Source organism: Papaver somniferum, chromosome 2, assembly GCF_003573695.1.
Source record: "Papaver somniferum cultivar HN1 chromosome 2, ASM357369v1, whole genome shotgun sequence".
Lineage (NCBI taxonomy): Eukaryota > Viridiplantae > Streptophyta > Magnoliopsida > Ranunculales > Papaveraceae > Papaver > Papaver somniferum.
This window is the reverse complement of record NC_039359.1, coordinates 59,727,377-59,743,762: the sequence shown is the minus strand read 5'-3', so window position 1 is coordinate 59,743,762 and position 16,386 is coordinate 59,727,377. Positions and strand designations below refer to the sequence as shown.

The 16,386-nt window shown below is 35.0% G+C and overlaps 2 long non-coding RNA genes and 1 other non-coding gene across 12 annotated transcripts; all 3 read right to left on the bottom strand.

The window, feature by feature from the left end:
* Positions 1–5,455: 5,455 nt before the first annotated feature.
* LOC113347779 lies at positions 5,456–9,056 on the bottom strand. 7 transcript variants are annotated; one of them, XR_003359244.1, is made up of 9 exons: positions 8,884–9,056; positions 8,728–8,807; positions 8,529–8,649; positions 8,177–8,355; positions 8,050–8,089; positions 7,728–7,967; positions 7,480–7,639; positions 6,850–7,068; positions 5,456–5,873 (listed from the first exon to the last, which is right to left on the bottom strand). It is a non-coding gene; the product is annotated as an uncharacterized LOC113347779 (long non-coding RNA). The 7 variants fall into 7 exon arrangements; XR_003359243.1 differs by having other exon boundaries at positions 7,480–7,577; XR_003359240.1 differs by lacking the exon at positions 7,480–7,639 and having other exon boundaries at positions 8,529–8,654.
* A 3,378-nt stretch (positions 9,057–12,434) lies between these two features.
* TRNAQ-UUG lies at positions 12,435–12,505 on the bottom strand. Its single transcript has one exon. It is a non-coding gene; the product is annotated as a tRNA-Gln (tRNA).
* On the bottom strand, positions 12,506–15,872 carry LOC113353364. Of its 4 annotated transcripts, none has more exons than XR_003361240.1 (4): positions 15,604–15,872; positions 14,396–14,582; positions 13,346–14,312; positions 12,506–12,959 (listed from the first exon to the last, which is right to left on the bottom strand). It is a non-coding gene; the product is annotated as an uncharacterized LOC113353364 (long non-coding RNA). The 4 variants fall into 4 exon arrangements; XR_003361242.1 differs by having other exon boundaries at positions 12,506–13,569; positions 14,087–14,312; XR_003361241.1 differs by having other exon boundaries at positions 14,087–14,312.
* Positions 15,873–16,386: the final 514 nt, after the last annotated feature.

Genomic DNA, 16,386 nt, shown 5'->3' with positions numbered 1-16,386 from the left:
AAAAAGAAAAAAAAAAGAAAAAAAAAAAGAAAAAGAAGAAGAAAAAGAGACCAGACCAACTGGAATAAATTCAATAAAGTCGACCACTGGAACCCTTGTATATGCCAGTTGTGTTGACCTAGAGTTAGGATTATCGACCACGGGTACTGTTGTATATGCCAGTGTGTTGATATTAGTCAGACCGGTATCTCAGTCCATTAGGATAGGTTCATTTTGGTGGAGGCCTTCAGACAGATATGAGAAACACCGTCCACTTAGTAAACATCAAAACCAACTATGTTTTTCTATATCCATCTTCTTGATCTATCCATGTGATTAGTTTTGACTCCGGATATTGATGTCTATAGTGCGACTATCTGAGTAGAGCTCTGTCACTTCATATGAATTTTAGTATGCTTGAGTGCAAACTCGTGTACAACAATTGGAATTTCGCATCAGTATACTTCCTCCTGTAGTCAATAAGTATGCCAACCAAGGAGATTCTTTAGTGCCTTCCAAGGTTCTGTGTAGATAGCTAGGGTTTGGAGTATAAAGGTTTTGTGGGTATACCTCTGGTAAGCCCTCCGGAGACAACACTCCGCCATTAGGGACACCTAGGGGTTTAAAGGCTTATTGCATACGCTAAATGCAATCGACAATGCCTGCGACAGTGAGTTAGGATTTTATTTCTATTTTATTTTTGCTCGAGGACTAGCAAATAATAGGTTTGGGGGTATTTGATAGACATATTTTTGTGTCCGATTTGTTTCGATTCTATATATTGTTAGGGCTCATTTTTGTACTTATTATGGTGTTTTATTTATTTGTAGGTATTTTTGGCCAATAAACATTTTTGGAAAAAATTGGCTCGAAAAGTTGTCGGAAAGCACCCGGAGGACATTTGCTATTCGGACTCTCACTTTGGATAAGGGGTAACCTAATTACTAAGGGGCATCCCATTTCCAGGCAGTTTCTAATCGCACCCCTACTCTGGATAAGGGGCAACCATCTTCAACATTTCAAAAACCAGGTTTTGGCGGGAAAATAGTGCAGTGAAGAACAATTTTGGCAATCGTGATTTGGAGGAGTTTGAGGTCGATTAAACCTCTGATTTTCATAGGATAGACTCCTTATGGGTCTAGGAATCTGATGTGGGTGTTTAAATCGATTAGATTGGGCTCAATCGACGGATTTTTCTCACAACAGAAAATATGGAAAGTCACGTGTGTGACCTGTTTTAGGGAATTTTAGAGAGATTAAAGCGATGTAAACCTTCCCAAAGATTTGTATCTATCTAAGGAAGAGTTTAGAATAAAAAGGAAAGCTCAGAAACGCGTAGAAATTCTAAAACAAGAAATTGCCGCAACTTGGCCGTGAAGAGAAGGAAAGAGATTTGGGAAGATTTGGGAGAGATTTAATCGGTATTTTTGATATAAATAGATGTCTTGGGTCATATAGAAGAGGTGTCGAGAGTTTGGGAACCTAAGGAGAGCCAGAGAAGAAAAAATCAGAGCTTTACCAAACTCTGTTTCTGCTGTTGCTGCTGCTGAAGAGGAAGAACGCGAAGAACATTGACGCACGGGAAACAGTCGCAGAACAGTGTCGTTGTTTAACAGATGAAGAACATTAAGCTGTGCAGGGCAGTCGTATTCTAGGGTCTTAAAATCAGCGACAAAGCAACAGTTTTTCTGTAACAGTTCCATTGTAACAGCTGTTTTGCAACATCAATACACTGTTGCAAACAGTCTCTGTTATTACTTTTCACTCTTTTAATCATCTTTTGAGCAACAAACATATATTTTGAGATCATGATTAATATGAGGAGCTAAACCCCATTGCTGAGGCGATAGAGGAAGCTATTTTTCCAACAAAAAGTGGTATATCCTATTTTATCTTTTTATTTGCAATAATTATATGATTATTTTCCTTGAACTATTATTGAATATGATTTTTATTTGAGTGATTGTGATCTATTTTGATGGAGTATGGTTAGTTTTAAGACTTTTGATGCTTCATACTTGGTATTTACAATTATTACTTTTGAAAATCTACTTGTTGCAATATTTTAGAATCAAATTAAACAAGAAAATTGCATAAATATAAGTATTGGTTTAATCACTTTGAACTTGGAAAATAGTGGAATCTTGGCCTCAGTGTTTCTTGTAGTATTGATATCATCTTTGATTGAGTTTGCTATAATTTTTAGTGAGTATTCTATTTTAATATTAGAATTTAAATCTAATTAATATCCTTCACAAGTCTGAGAATCGAACCACTTTTACCACTATCTACAAATCACGTCAGAGTTTTCACGCAGTTTAAGAAATGGAGAGAGATATAAAAAAATTCTATTCATACCCTTGAAAAAAGTCTCCAAACATTAATTGCTATTAGTGTATTTAAAGATAAATTTATGGTTCCAAGATAAAATGTCAGGGCATTGTTGGTAGTTTTGTGGGAAAAATATGAAAACTATCAAGTATTGTGGAACAAAAAAATAACCCTAAACACTCATCTAAAATGGAACGGAGGGAGTAAGAGAAATACATCACAAAAAAATTAGTTTCAAATTCATTGTTATTTGGTTTTTCTAGAAGAAATTACGTTACCATGTCATGAAATCCTTATCATCCCTCCTATTAGTTTTAACTTCAATTTTCAACGATTGATTGTGAAAGTGGTGTTGGTCCTCTCAGATTATACTCATTTATGGTAGAAATATGAGAACTTTAAAAAACATATTACCAAAAACCACTCGATTGAAATTTTTTCCTTTTTTGTTTTCGAAGGAAAAAGTTATATTTAAAGGAAAATTTATTAGTGTTCGAGTTTTATATACTAGTTTTTATTTTATGCAAATGTCTAGATAGTGTGAGACTAACCAAATCAAATGATAAATAGCAATTTTATTATTTTATAAAATGAGTAGCAAGGAACATCAAATGTTAAAAAATAAACCCTTTTTTATTCCTAGAAGAACCGACAAACACATCTAGAAAGTGATATTCCACAATAATAACATCATGAATATGCTTCAAAAAAAGAAAATCATAAAGGCCGTGCCATTACGGCACGGGTCATACCCTAATGATTGAGGTGAGACTAAGTAAAAAGTGTACGAGTACTTGATTATATGGACAACACCCTATATATATACTAGTTTTTCACCCGTACGATGTACGACTCTGTGTCTTGCTTATGGAATATTGGATGCCCTTATTACAAAAAAATAATAGAAATCAGTAACATATCAGTAAGCATGATACATATGTTACAAATAAAAAATCAATAAGATAATATACGAGTAGGTGTGTAAGAAAATAAGATAACCAAAATTAAAAGGCAAACACAAATATGAGCTCTAAGGGAGACACTGCAGTTTAGAGTGAAAGAAGAAACGAAAATCTCCATACAGTATCATTATCTACTGTCTCGATGGCTTTGTTTCCTTCATATTTCTTATGCTACTAAACCCTGGTCACGTGCAATACTTTTGCGTCTTTGCAAGAAACCGAAATCGTTGGGTATATATAGAAACTCAAGCCTTAATTTAACTTGACACTCCACAATTAGATGAGCTACTCCATTAGTGCCATTCAATACTTCATATATATTCAAGTATGTGTTTCATTTCGTGGAAACAAAAAGTTAGGATTCAAATAAGTGATTATATATACATCAAGTGAGTTTATATATGCAATTGTAATATTGGAGCATAGGATAAACCCCAAATGATCAATACCCCTCCTTCGAAACGACATTCTTGATGGAGCATAACTGAGCATAGAATGCAACTCTAGGTGGAATAGAGTTTAACCAGTTAAGTGACTTATAAGAAAATGAGTCCTCCTTCTCCCTGTCCGCTTTATAGAAAACTGACCACGGATCACCTGATTTATACTTCACCATCGAGTCCTCTTTACCAGTCCGTAACTAGTTGTTTGTTAGCTCGTGTCATAATTCCAGAAAATCTATGGAGTTAGCTAGGTTTAATTTTTGAGAAAAACCAGTATTCCAAACACCTTCAGTTTTCATATAACTTACGGATACTTCATTGAACAGATCTTGGAAATCCTAGGATATTTATCCTTTAAAATGTAAAAACTGTCAGCATCCTTGAATTTAAATTTTAGCTCGAGGTGGTAACACCAAGAAAGGTTTCATAATGTAAAAGAAGTGCCAAAATTATGTATTCTCAAACCCAGTATCGCTTTAAAAACTTGATGTCATCGAGATCTTATTTTTCGAAGTTGGAATGAGATTCTACATATATTTTTTTATTTTCTGAAGTAAAATTATCTATTAGTTCGCTTTAAAAGCGTCAATTTTTTTTTTATAAATGGGACACCTAATACCTAGGAATCAAGTATTCATGTTCCGCCAGAACGCCATGACAATACAATTTTACCTACAAATGGTGTGCGTCCATGCATTGACATGTTATGTCATTCTTAACCATAATTTTCTTTTTTGGAAATGAAATAAGAATATCATTCTACCTAATCCATCCCAAGCGTCTTCAAAATATTCTAGCATGTTTCATGGCACTTGCAATAAATTTCAATTTTTTTTTATAAAGAACTAACATGCAATTATCAAGACCTCCTAATTGAAAATTCTTATAGCTAGCTGCAATAGGCCCTTGCTTTTTTACGCGAGAAATAAATAGTATGATAGTTTTTAGAAGACGATGATGATCTCCACGACCGACCTCAAATTCTTGACATAAAAATAATAGAGAATTCAATAATCTATTATACATTACCTCTGTGAATAACACCTCTTTTCTAAAAACGGAATAAAACCAATGGGACGAAAGTTGGGATTGGACACGCATGTAAAGGAAATACCCAGGATATAATGACGAACATGAGTTTAATTTTTTTAAACTCATGTGCATCCTGGACTTGCACAAAAAAAAAACAACTTTCCAATGGATTCATATTTCCTCAATTTTGATGAATACTTGAAACCTTCACACGTCCAATATTTTTTCAACTAACACTACACCAAATCAAGGATTTGCTCATAGCAAAAAAGCATTACAAAAAAATACAACCTAATTTCCCTAACTAAAATAAATAGTTACCGGAATGCAGTTATATAATGTGTGAGAATTGTGCCTAACTCTTTTAATCCATTAGGGAAACTAAATAGGCTAACACCTTCATTTCATTACAATATTTATTCTAACTATTGACATTTTACACTTCATATTTACTTTGTAATGTAAACATTATGTTATAAACATTGCTAACTCTTTCTATCACCATTAAAATGACCACTAAACAAATTACATGTGTCGGTCTGATATGTAACAACCGGCAGTTTTCTGATCGCCGGACCTGACCATTTCCGGTAATCGGACCTGACAGTTTCCGATCGCCGGACCTGATAGTTACCAGTACCCATAAAACTACTCTTTAATCTACAATCCATCCATTGAAATCATAAGAGTAAAAGGAATGAATACTGGAAATATATAATTATATATTAGTAAATCATGATCATTATATACAAGGAGCACAGTCAGTTACATAAAAATAGTTGTGCAAAATTCCACAAATTACAGATCTCATATGAGAAAGTAGCGACTCAAGAAGCTTTCACAGCACAAAAAAGTGTCTGATCCTCTAAATAAAAGAAAGATATGTTTCCACTCCACAAAAAGTAGTTAGTCAAGTTTTCATTCATAAACTCCAGGAGACCGGCCAAAGTTACCCATTCATTTGCAATATATTCTCCCAAACACCAACAAGACCTGGATTTCTGATGCAATTAAGACTTTCAACATATAGAACTAAATTGTTGTTGGCAGGTATTGCTGCTGCTATCCAGAAGTCGGGTGATTTACCAATATCTGGGTGCAAGGCATAAACCCCTTCAAAAATCATCTGCACAGAGACAAAAGAAAAGGAACAATAAGAATACTATTGAAAATAAGTTGAACTGAGCAAGTATTGGTGTAGGAGATAAGGCAAACGGCTGCTATAGTTGCATTACTAACGCACATGAGGTGCAAATTTCTCACATTAACTTAAAAACATAAAGTATAGTAAGAACAAATTTTCATATGGAGGAAAAGGACAGAAAGCAAAGAGAACGTATTTTCATATGGAGGAAAGGGACAGAAAGCAAAGAGAGTCTGCAGGGGCCATTTCACTACCAAGTACCAATAGAAGCATCAGGCATCACAATTACCAAATATTAAGATAATAAGCTAAAACTTGCAGACAAAGAGTGTTGAACAATTGCAAACATCTTCGAAAGAGTGAATATATCATGAATCTTTTGGTCAGAGAAAGCACTCTTCTTTAGTAACTGATCAATGCTTCGAACAGTTAAACTGTAGAATCCACTGCATCCGTAACAGTAATGAAAGGCCGACTATTGTAGTGCTCGTACAAGACAGTGAATCCCCTAAATAATAAGCAGTCAATGTGATAATAAATACAGTCCACTATAAACATTCAATCTTCCATTTATGTTGAAAGGATGTCCCAAAGAAAGAAAGAAAAAGGTACCGTACTATATGTATCTTTGAAGGATGTTCCAAAAATCATCATGTCTCTATCATTTGAAATATAATCTGTACTATATGTATCTTTAATGGATGTTCCAAAAAAACATCAAGTCTTTATCATTTGAAATATAATCGCAACTAACAGCCTTCCAAGCTCACCAAGCTTTATGAAAAGGAAAATGAACAAGGAAAATTCATTAAATTTCGCGAGCATTGGAACCATTTCGGTTCTAGGGCCAAATTTAAAATGAACTGAAGTATATATGAAGATGGGAGAGTTGAAATTGCCTCAAAAAGTTTCATGGCATCTAACAATATTCTTCAGATTATTGGTAGGATTTATATACCTAGAATGTAACGATGCTCTTCACCTTTCTTACCAAAATATTCAAGTGATAGTTGATGTTTCATCTACTCAACGACGTCTGTTATTCATTCTGCTACTGTTATAATAATACCATATCCTGCTCCATTTCATCTAGTTGTAGTTTGGGTTGGCCAGATGGTACGCTTGGCAATTTTATACGTTTCCTCTAGACATATAAAGCACTGTACATTTTATGTTTCTGCAAGTGAACCCCAAAATATAACCACAACTATGTCAGGTTTTAGTGGTGGATGAGCTGAAGTCCAAAAACAAATAGAAAAAGTGAGCCACCGGCTCAAGTACAGGTACTACCATTACATCTAGACAATTAAGACATTAAACCGGTAATTCAAAGGACTCAGTTGCAAGAGCGCGCAGAGCTCTATAAACTACTTTTGATGCAGGACTGGGAAAATTCAAGATTTCATAATGAGAACTGGGTAAATTCAAGATTTCATAATGAGAACTGGGTAAATTCAAGAATTCATGAATGCTGGCAGCTAATCCTAAGAAGTCTGTTGGCACTTTGTGAACTAGTGACGAATACAAGCAATGGAGCGGCATCCCATCTAGGTACAAGGGGAATATGGTTGTGCTAAAGTCCACTCACCTATAATGCATAATGTATATACTTGTCATGTATCCTGAATTTGCATTAATGATCTCTCTTCCATTGCAGTTTTAATTTCGTAAAGTTAAGACAGAAATCTACATATGGAATTAAGGATTAAATTCATTAACATGAACTCATAATTAACAAACCCGAACACCTGCAAATATATAGACATATCCTAGCTGGTTAAAATATTATGTGCATTAAGATATCAACGAAAACAGAGCTTGTAACTGAAAACTCACATTGGTAACTAGTTCAGTATGCTTTTGCAGGAGAGTCTCGTCCGTATTGTCATTCCTTGGTGCACTATTCACCGAGTTCATGCTTGCTGCCATGACTATGGTTGCAACACTTGCGTATAAGGCCAAGCATACTCACATTTTTCTCAACTGCTAAAGGGTTTACTTTTCCATCTTTTCTATATTTTCATCCATCCAAGCAAGCCCTCGAGCATCCTCGGCTACCAAACCTTCCTTTTTAGCCTGTACATACATTATGCATAAGTATAAACAATCGATAATTAATCTAGTGAGTCACGACATTTTTGAATGGCAAGGTATTTACTCTTTAAGTTCTAAAACTGCTAAAGCAACTCCATAATTTCCTGCAAAAATCAAACAAATACTTTATTAGTGAATAAACAAAATATAAAATGAACTTTAAAACAGGAATGAGAGCATCATATGCAGACCTGCAACCATATGTTTCACAGGAATGCACTTGAATAGAGTTCCATAGGCAAATACAGTTACAGCATCCAGGAAGATAGACAAAAGTAATGTCCTGCACATGATAGTAATACAGGGAAATACAGGGAATCACCAGTCAGCATTGGTTAGGTCTTCCATCTGTATGTGTTTCATCAATCATCTGAAAAATAAACAAGAAACAACATCAAATCCATGTGACATTGATTACTAAAACACAAACGAAGCTCAACAAAATGAGTCTAAACAGATATTTGACAAAATTAGGAGGCCAACAACAATTAATGGCTTTATCTACAGAAATTGATTCATCTGAAAGCCTTCTCTGCTCATCACCTTCTATACAGGGAGTGAGAAAGGTTAAGTAGCAGAAAGACTCCTTAATCCTACAAGCAACATCTTCCTTAGCACCAAGCCATTTTACCCCAAATGATTCAGCAAAAGACTCGTAGAACATCTGCACTATTCAATAAACTAAGTCACCACCAGAAACCCTAGTTAATTAACCACGAGAATTAATGGAAAAAAAAGTTACCAGAAAATCCCAATTCCTTGATGTCGACAAAGGCTGATATGGAAACCCATATTTAGAACTATGAAAATAGATGTTGAAGTCTGCATAAAACACACTCCAATAATGAAAAAAAAGGTTAATCTGTGCAGATTTAATTTAGGAGAAGATTATACAAACCCTAGATCCGGCTTAATCTTTGTGCTTTAAGTCTTAACGACGCCCAAATCATTCTTAATTTGCCATCGCTAAGCAATTAAGTAATCTATGGTATAGAGCGAGTGAGAGAGATTGATTCATTGGTGGTGGTCACTGAGTCGTGAAGGTGGCGGCAGTTGTTAGAGCATCCACAGTCATGGAGTCGACCAAATGCCAAATAGCAGACCAAAAGCTAAAAAAAAATTGGCATTTTACACTGAGCAACCACAGTTGTGGAAGACTATTTTTAGTCAGGCGTAAGTATAACAAACGCCCCAGTTCAGGCGCACTTTTAATGACCGTCCCAGTTCAGGCGCGCTTTTAATGACCGTCTCATTCAGGCGCATTTTTAATGTCCGCCTCATTCAGGCGCACTTTTAATGACCGTCTGATATCAGGCGCATTTTTAATGTGCGCCTGATTCAGGCGCACTTTTAATGTCCGTCTAATTCAGGCGCACTTTTAATGATCGCCTGATTTCAGGCGCACTTTCAATGACCGCCTGATTCAGGCGCATTTTTAATGACCGCCTGATTAGTGAATTTACATAAATATTAGCCACTAATCTTCTTCTAATAACGTATTAGCCCACTAATCTTCTTCTAATAACGTATTAGCCCACTAAACGAGTGAATATACCAACGTCCCATTGGGGCGTACATTAAAGCAACGTCCCATTGGGACGTAAAATATACCAACGTCCCATTGGGGCGTACAATATAACTACGTCTGTGTTGGGGCGTATGTATTACATGCGTTTGGTTAGGCGGAGTTTATAGATGCGCCTGATTCATACGTTAATTATACTTCCGTCTGATTTCATACGGTCACTAAAATCTCGTCTGCTTTCATACGCTATTAATACTTCCGTCCCATTATATTTCGTTTAGTCTGGGTTAACGACCACATTTGGTCTCAAACCCTAATTTTGGCGATCAAATTTGGGTTTGGTCCCTTCCGTTGCGGCATATTTTGAGACCAAATTTGAGTTTAGTCCCCAAATTTGGCCGTGACTGTGGTTGCTCTTAGGGTTCTATTTTTGGTAGAAGAGAGGCGGAGGAGAAAGAGAAAGAGAGGAAGAGAGAGTCGTAGAGGAAAGTGATAGTTATTTGGTCATACAGATTATGGAAACCTGTGGATGGTGCAGATTTCGTGTGGGATTTTCATACGGATCTGTGGATGGTGCGGATTTCGTTTGGCATTTTCATACGGATCAAAGAAATTGTGTTTGTTTTGGATAAATTTGTGCTTTCTGCGTATCTCTGATTTGCCGGCAACTTCTTCGTCCGAATTTCGAATGACCTTATTCTTTTTGCATTCTCTTCGAAATTGAATTCTCTTCAATATGGTAATAAAAAATCATGAATTTGAATGAGTTAATCTTAGTATTTGGCCCGTCTCTTGCTTTTGAGAAATTTTGCTCATTTTTTTCGGACTTCTTCCGCTTGTCTTCGACTTAGGAACTTGGATACTTGGAGTATTTCTCTTCTTAATATGAGATACTAAGATTTAATAGGAAAAAAATAAGAGAAAACAAGAGTAATGACAAGAATACATGTAAGAATTATAGGTAAAACAAGTATAAAATAGACACTAAAATCATATGAGAACATTATCGTGGTTCCACGCCGCTGAATCGGGAAATTTAAAATTAGGATCAGTAAATAATAATTACTGAGTTTTCGAGAATGATCTTATAACAAAAAATTCTGAGTCACATATCAGATATTTCAAAAAAAAATTAGTTATCATTCTTATTGGAAGTTTAGATTTTGAAAAAGATTTGGTAAATATAAAGTCACATATCAAATTTCGGTCGGATTAATTTGTAGAAATTGGTACATCTTTGTTTTGTTTCTCGAAAAGCACTTTGAATTGTCCCAGATGTCACACCTTACCTTCCTCAGAAATTTCTAAGAAGAAAAATACCTCGGAAACAAGATAAGTTCCCTATCGAGGGAAAAACAAACCTATGTCACGAGGACATTACCAAAATGTGATCGATTACACCTTTATTTCCAAAGTAACTTGTAACCGATAACAACTAGCTACATAACATAGGCAATGACCAGTTATATCACAACTCTCAACAAAAGTTAAGAAAGTGGCTCCGAGCTCGAAACCTAGTCGGGAGTGGACTACTATAAGACGGAAACTTCGGAAGAACGATGAATCCGACCATTTACATGTAAGATTCCATTGGGATCTTCTCTGAAACCCTGAACAAGCCCTTTTCTGTCAACTTCGATAAATAAAGTGAACCCTGAACCCCGAAACCTGGACGGGAGTGGACTATTATAAGTCGAAAACTTCGTAAGAACGATGAATCAGACCATTTATAGGTAAGATTCCATCAGAATATTCTCCGAAACCTTAAACAAACCATTTTCGGGCGACTTCGAGAAAGAAAGTGGGTCTGAGCTCGAAACCTGGATGGGAGTGGACTACTATAAGTCGGAAACTTCACAAGAACGATGAATCCGACCATTTTCACGTAAGATTGATTTAGAAAATGAGAAATGAATTCACAAATTTCAAATCCCAATTACGATAGATTAAGGGTTCCAGTAAACATTCCAACTTAGTGAAATAAATCATTAAGGATAATATTGCAAACATTAGTAGGTTTACAACTCTGATGTAGATTTTGATTTTCTGGGAGAATGAATTGATAATGAACGATATTCTGGCAGTTAATATTAAACATTCATCTGAAGGTATATTTTGACCTACATCGAATTAATGATTATTTTGACACGTAACAAAATATGAGTTCCCGAGAGTGAATTGATAACTAACGAGGTTTCAATATTAGAAATTAGCGCACTCGTCTGAAGATGTATTTTTAACTTACAACGAAATAAATATTGCTCTTGAAAATAATAAATACCAGATTTTCAAAATCGAACTGAGGACTATTAAAGATAAGTTTCCATAATCGAACTTACAACAAACAAGATTTCGACATAAGTTGCACATATATAAATTGATAAGTAAATTGCGGATCAACGAGGCCGACTTTTTAATTCTAACATGAAGTTTAGATTGAACGAGATTAATGAAATAAATGTAAGTACACGATTGACGAGAAGTTTGAAGATATTGGTAGGTATAGTCACATATCAATTATTGAGGTACGGGATCAACTAAATTCTTGCAGACAATTACGACATACTTACGAATAATTTGAAGAAATTGGTAAATTACTAAGTTTTGAACGACATTGAAAAAATAGATGTCGTCAATTCAATATACATAATTACGAAATTCTTACAAATTAGTTAAAAACAAAAATATTTTATCTAAATAGCAGATTGCCATGCTATCGGATGACAAAGTTGTCTTAAATTAGGAAAGACGAGTGCATACTAAAAAAGGAAATGCGAATCTAATCGGCAATAAATCATTTGGTATAGTTATAGATAATTTGCATTACTGAAACACGTTACCGTTCCATATAAACTGCGCACACAATTTCACACATTTATATAATTTGCACTACAAGGAAAACATTGATGAAAGATACAAGTGAGTGAACCTGGCGTGAATCGAACACGCATTTTCTGCATCAAAGTCAGATGTGCTACCATTGCACCACAGATTCATTAGTATTCAAACACGTATAGTTTAAAGAATTATATGATTATCTTCTTAATTTGTCAACTGCAAACACATTAACCACTCGGACAGACAACCAAGAAAAAAAAAGTCAATCGAAAACGCAGTTCCATGAAACCTTAAGAAAAACTGACAAAGGTCTAGAACTGACATGATGTATCGTTTGCTATCCCCACTTTAAAGTCTATAACGACCATTTAGCACAAAGGTCGGAACAGTGAAATTAATTCTTGAAGAATCTATGTACTTAGACAAATAGCAGTACTATTGCCCAAAAAATGTCGTCCATGACTGTGGTGGATAGATTTGCCTATAGAGGTTGCTTTATTCGATGTGTGAGGAATGAGGAACAACCGAACAAACCAGTTCGGCATTTGCAAGAGCAAGTAGCATACCTCATCTACAAAAAACTTGTCCCCGTACCGCTTTATCCTAGCAATCTATAAAAAAAAGTCAAAAAGAAAACAGCAATTTCATATATTCAATATCTTCTGGCTAAAAACTGGAAATGAGAGGAACAACAAACCTAAAAAACAAGACAATACAGCAATGAGAGGACAAACTAATTTTTGGAGTTCTTAAACAGTCAAACCCCAGAATTAAACAACTTCACAACTAATAAGCTGAGTCAATCAATAATTTAACTAAGTAGAGAAAATAGAAGAAAATGCAGTCCATACATGGGCATGTGCGGTACTTAGGCCATAGTTACCACCCTTCCATTTTGTTGCGGAGCAAGGGCCATAAATGGGTATGTCTTAGAAGTAACAAAGTAACCAAACAAAGAAATCCATGTTACAAAGAGTAGGTTTGAGGAGACATTTACCTTGCACATCGATAAGATGAGCCAACTGTATGTGAATAACCACAGGATTTTCAAACATTTTTGTATGTGTTGCATGTCCGAAGTAAAGATATATTGGTGCTGACCCAATAGTATCTAATTACTAAAGAAATCCATAAGAGTTCATAACTACACCTTGGAAAGCATTTTTAGAAGTCACTCTACTGTCCACTTCGATCCTGGGGTTCACCCCCGCATATGCACATCTAAGAAATGTCATAAACCAATAATTGACTTTCGGCATACAGTTAGAAATGTCATAAACCAGCAGCAGCACCAAACAACAAAATGTCAACATTCAACTTGATCTAGAACTAGGACCAGGACTGAAGACAAAATGGGAAATCATCATTACAAATTAAATAGTAGTGTGCAAGTTTTCCTTCCGCAATCCATTATCCTCAGTTGATTAAACATAACAAAACTATGTGCATTCAGCATACACTAAATATTGCTCATGTACTAGTCAAGAAATCATTGTTGTTTGGCGTACAGAAACTTAATGTATCAAACTGTACAGGCATGCGAGATTTTCTATAAACTGGACAGACTCCTGCAAGGCAAAAAAAAAAAGTTTGGGTGTCTATGGCAGTTCGGCAACATTTACTTTACGATTGCCAATGGGACAATAGGTACAGTAAAGGGATAGGACTGAAGAATCTTTACGAAGAGTGTAATGGGAAAAAGTAAAATTGAAGATAAATATTTTAAACCAAAACATACCTTGTTCGAAAAATCGAAGGAAACCTCTTCTGTGCAATTCAAATTTAGGAAGTATGGAGTAAAGACCAATCTTCTGGCTGATGGCATCAACTACCATAAAAGAATCCTTACCACTCTCAGCAGATCTGTTATAGATTACACATTCACCCAGGAGAATAACAACTAACCCCTTAGTGAACACTGTTTCTGATGAGCTTGAGTATATAAGTGAGATGGCTTCATGTGCCTAGAAAGGATTCAACTACATTTGGTAAACAATATTGTAGGATACATGTATAGTAGTCACAGATGGTCATCATATATGATTACCTTAATTTTTGTATGCAGCTTCTTCTCCTCACCATTGATCTTTTCAAGTGTGATGAAGTGGGCGCCAGGTTTGCATGGCTCGTTTCGGGTCTTGTGATTCAATAGCATCCCTGCTCGACTGAAGTGATATTGAAGACCAACTTCAAGCCAATGCACAAAAGACGTTTTGCTGAGTTGAAGCTTTTCCCTATAACAGAAATAACACTTAAAATGAAATTTCTTGTCTTATATCAATTAAGCACAGGAACAATAAACTGAAATCGAGATCTGGTAAAAATTACTCATACATTTACTGAATATCTATTAGACACATATGCCAAATGATAATCTTGTTAACAGAGTCTTTAGAGGGTCAAACCCCATTTCCACATTTTGTTCGTCAGATGAAAAGAAATTTACCACAATGTAGCTACCTTCAAAGGACACTCTGCTTATCAGAGTAGGTTAGCCCTTTGGGCATGAAATATCAAAAGTGGAAATCATGGATCATGCAAGCAACATTGTGGACATACATACACAAACAAATAAGCTCATGAATTTACATCCCAATGCACTGCATCATTTAAGAAAATAATAAGCATTAAACTCAAAGATCCACACTTATAAGACAACAATACAAATCCTGCTCAAAATCCCAAATCGTGATAACGAGTTCTTAAAACCAGTAATAAGGTTACCAACGAAAAAAATTGCTCTATGACCAGATAATTAAATCAGCACAAGATCATGTATCAAAAGATTCAAATCAAAAAGTAAAGTCTACCCAAACACCAGAATAGGCAGATATGATCTACAACTTCCTACAATGATTGAGGTTGCAATGCGGCTTTTGCCCTTCAACTTACAAAATATTTTCAACAATACAAATTCACCCTAGAAGCAACATAAGCTTGAAATTTAAAAATTATGATAATCCAATGGCAGAAATAGCACACCAGTACATTACTATGCATCGGCAACACTGATCAGAATATATAAACAATCCAAAATCTACAGACTATCGCAAAATGACATCAATCCCATAACTTAACAGAGAACTTATAGACCATAACCACCGCAAACAGAAAAAACCAAAAATAAATAAATTCAACAATCATAAACCCCCAATTAGAACCTAATTAAAAAATCCCTCATTGTTCAAACCCTAGGTTCATAATTAAAAAACTGTAATCAGAGTAATCGAAAAAGTACAATAAGAGCAACCATACCAGCAACGATAACCAATGGATTTCACCAGAAATAAATCACCTTCTTCGTTCTTATTTCTCTTCAAATTCCTTGAAACTAATGAGTTGAAGAAAACACAGCGAAATCATAAGAATGAAGATGGGTTTTTCTTTGATTGGATCATAAGAATGATGACGGATTTTCCTTTATTGGAGTTCAATTCGAAATTGATTGGGTTTTTTATTTTCAATCTAAGGTGCAGAAGGAGATAAAAAATTCGTCCAAGTCTTTGTTGTGTTCGAGTTTGGATTGGTGACTTTGGTCCTGTCGACAGTGGTTGGAAAGTATATGGAACTGAAACTTTTTTATCCCACTGTATTTGTTCCGGGATTGGATTATTCCAGGGTTCTAGCCCCAATAGTCGGTTCCAAGCAGAAGATTTATAAAATCTTAAAATTTTATTTTACATTTTCAAAATTTCAAAATAAACCATTGTGTTAGCAATGCCTAAGTGTGTTACCAATGAAAATGATAAAGAGTTATAAAGATGGGGTTTATTTTGATGTGCATCCAATTTTGGGTAGAAATAGTAGTAATAGTTATTTAGTTAAAAATGTGTTAGATATGTATAACTAATGTCTCACACTTTGAATAGTTGTTTAATTTTTATGAGATAATTCCTAATTATGGTAACTATTTCTTAACTTGCTAACTTTTTATAAGGGTTACTAGAACTATAACGGATTAGTTGAGTCACCAAATCAAAATTTGTTAGGAAACTTATTGTTAGGAAAGTCTAGATTTGGTGTAGTGTAATGTATGCA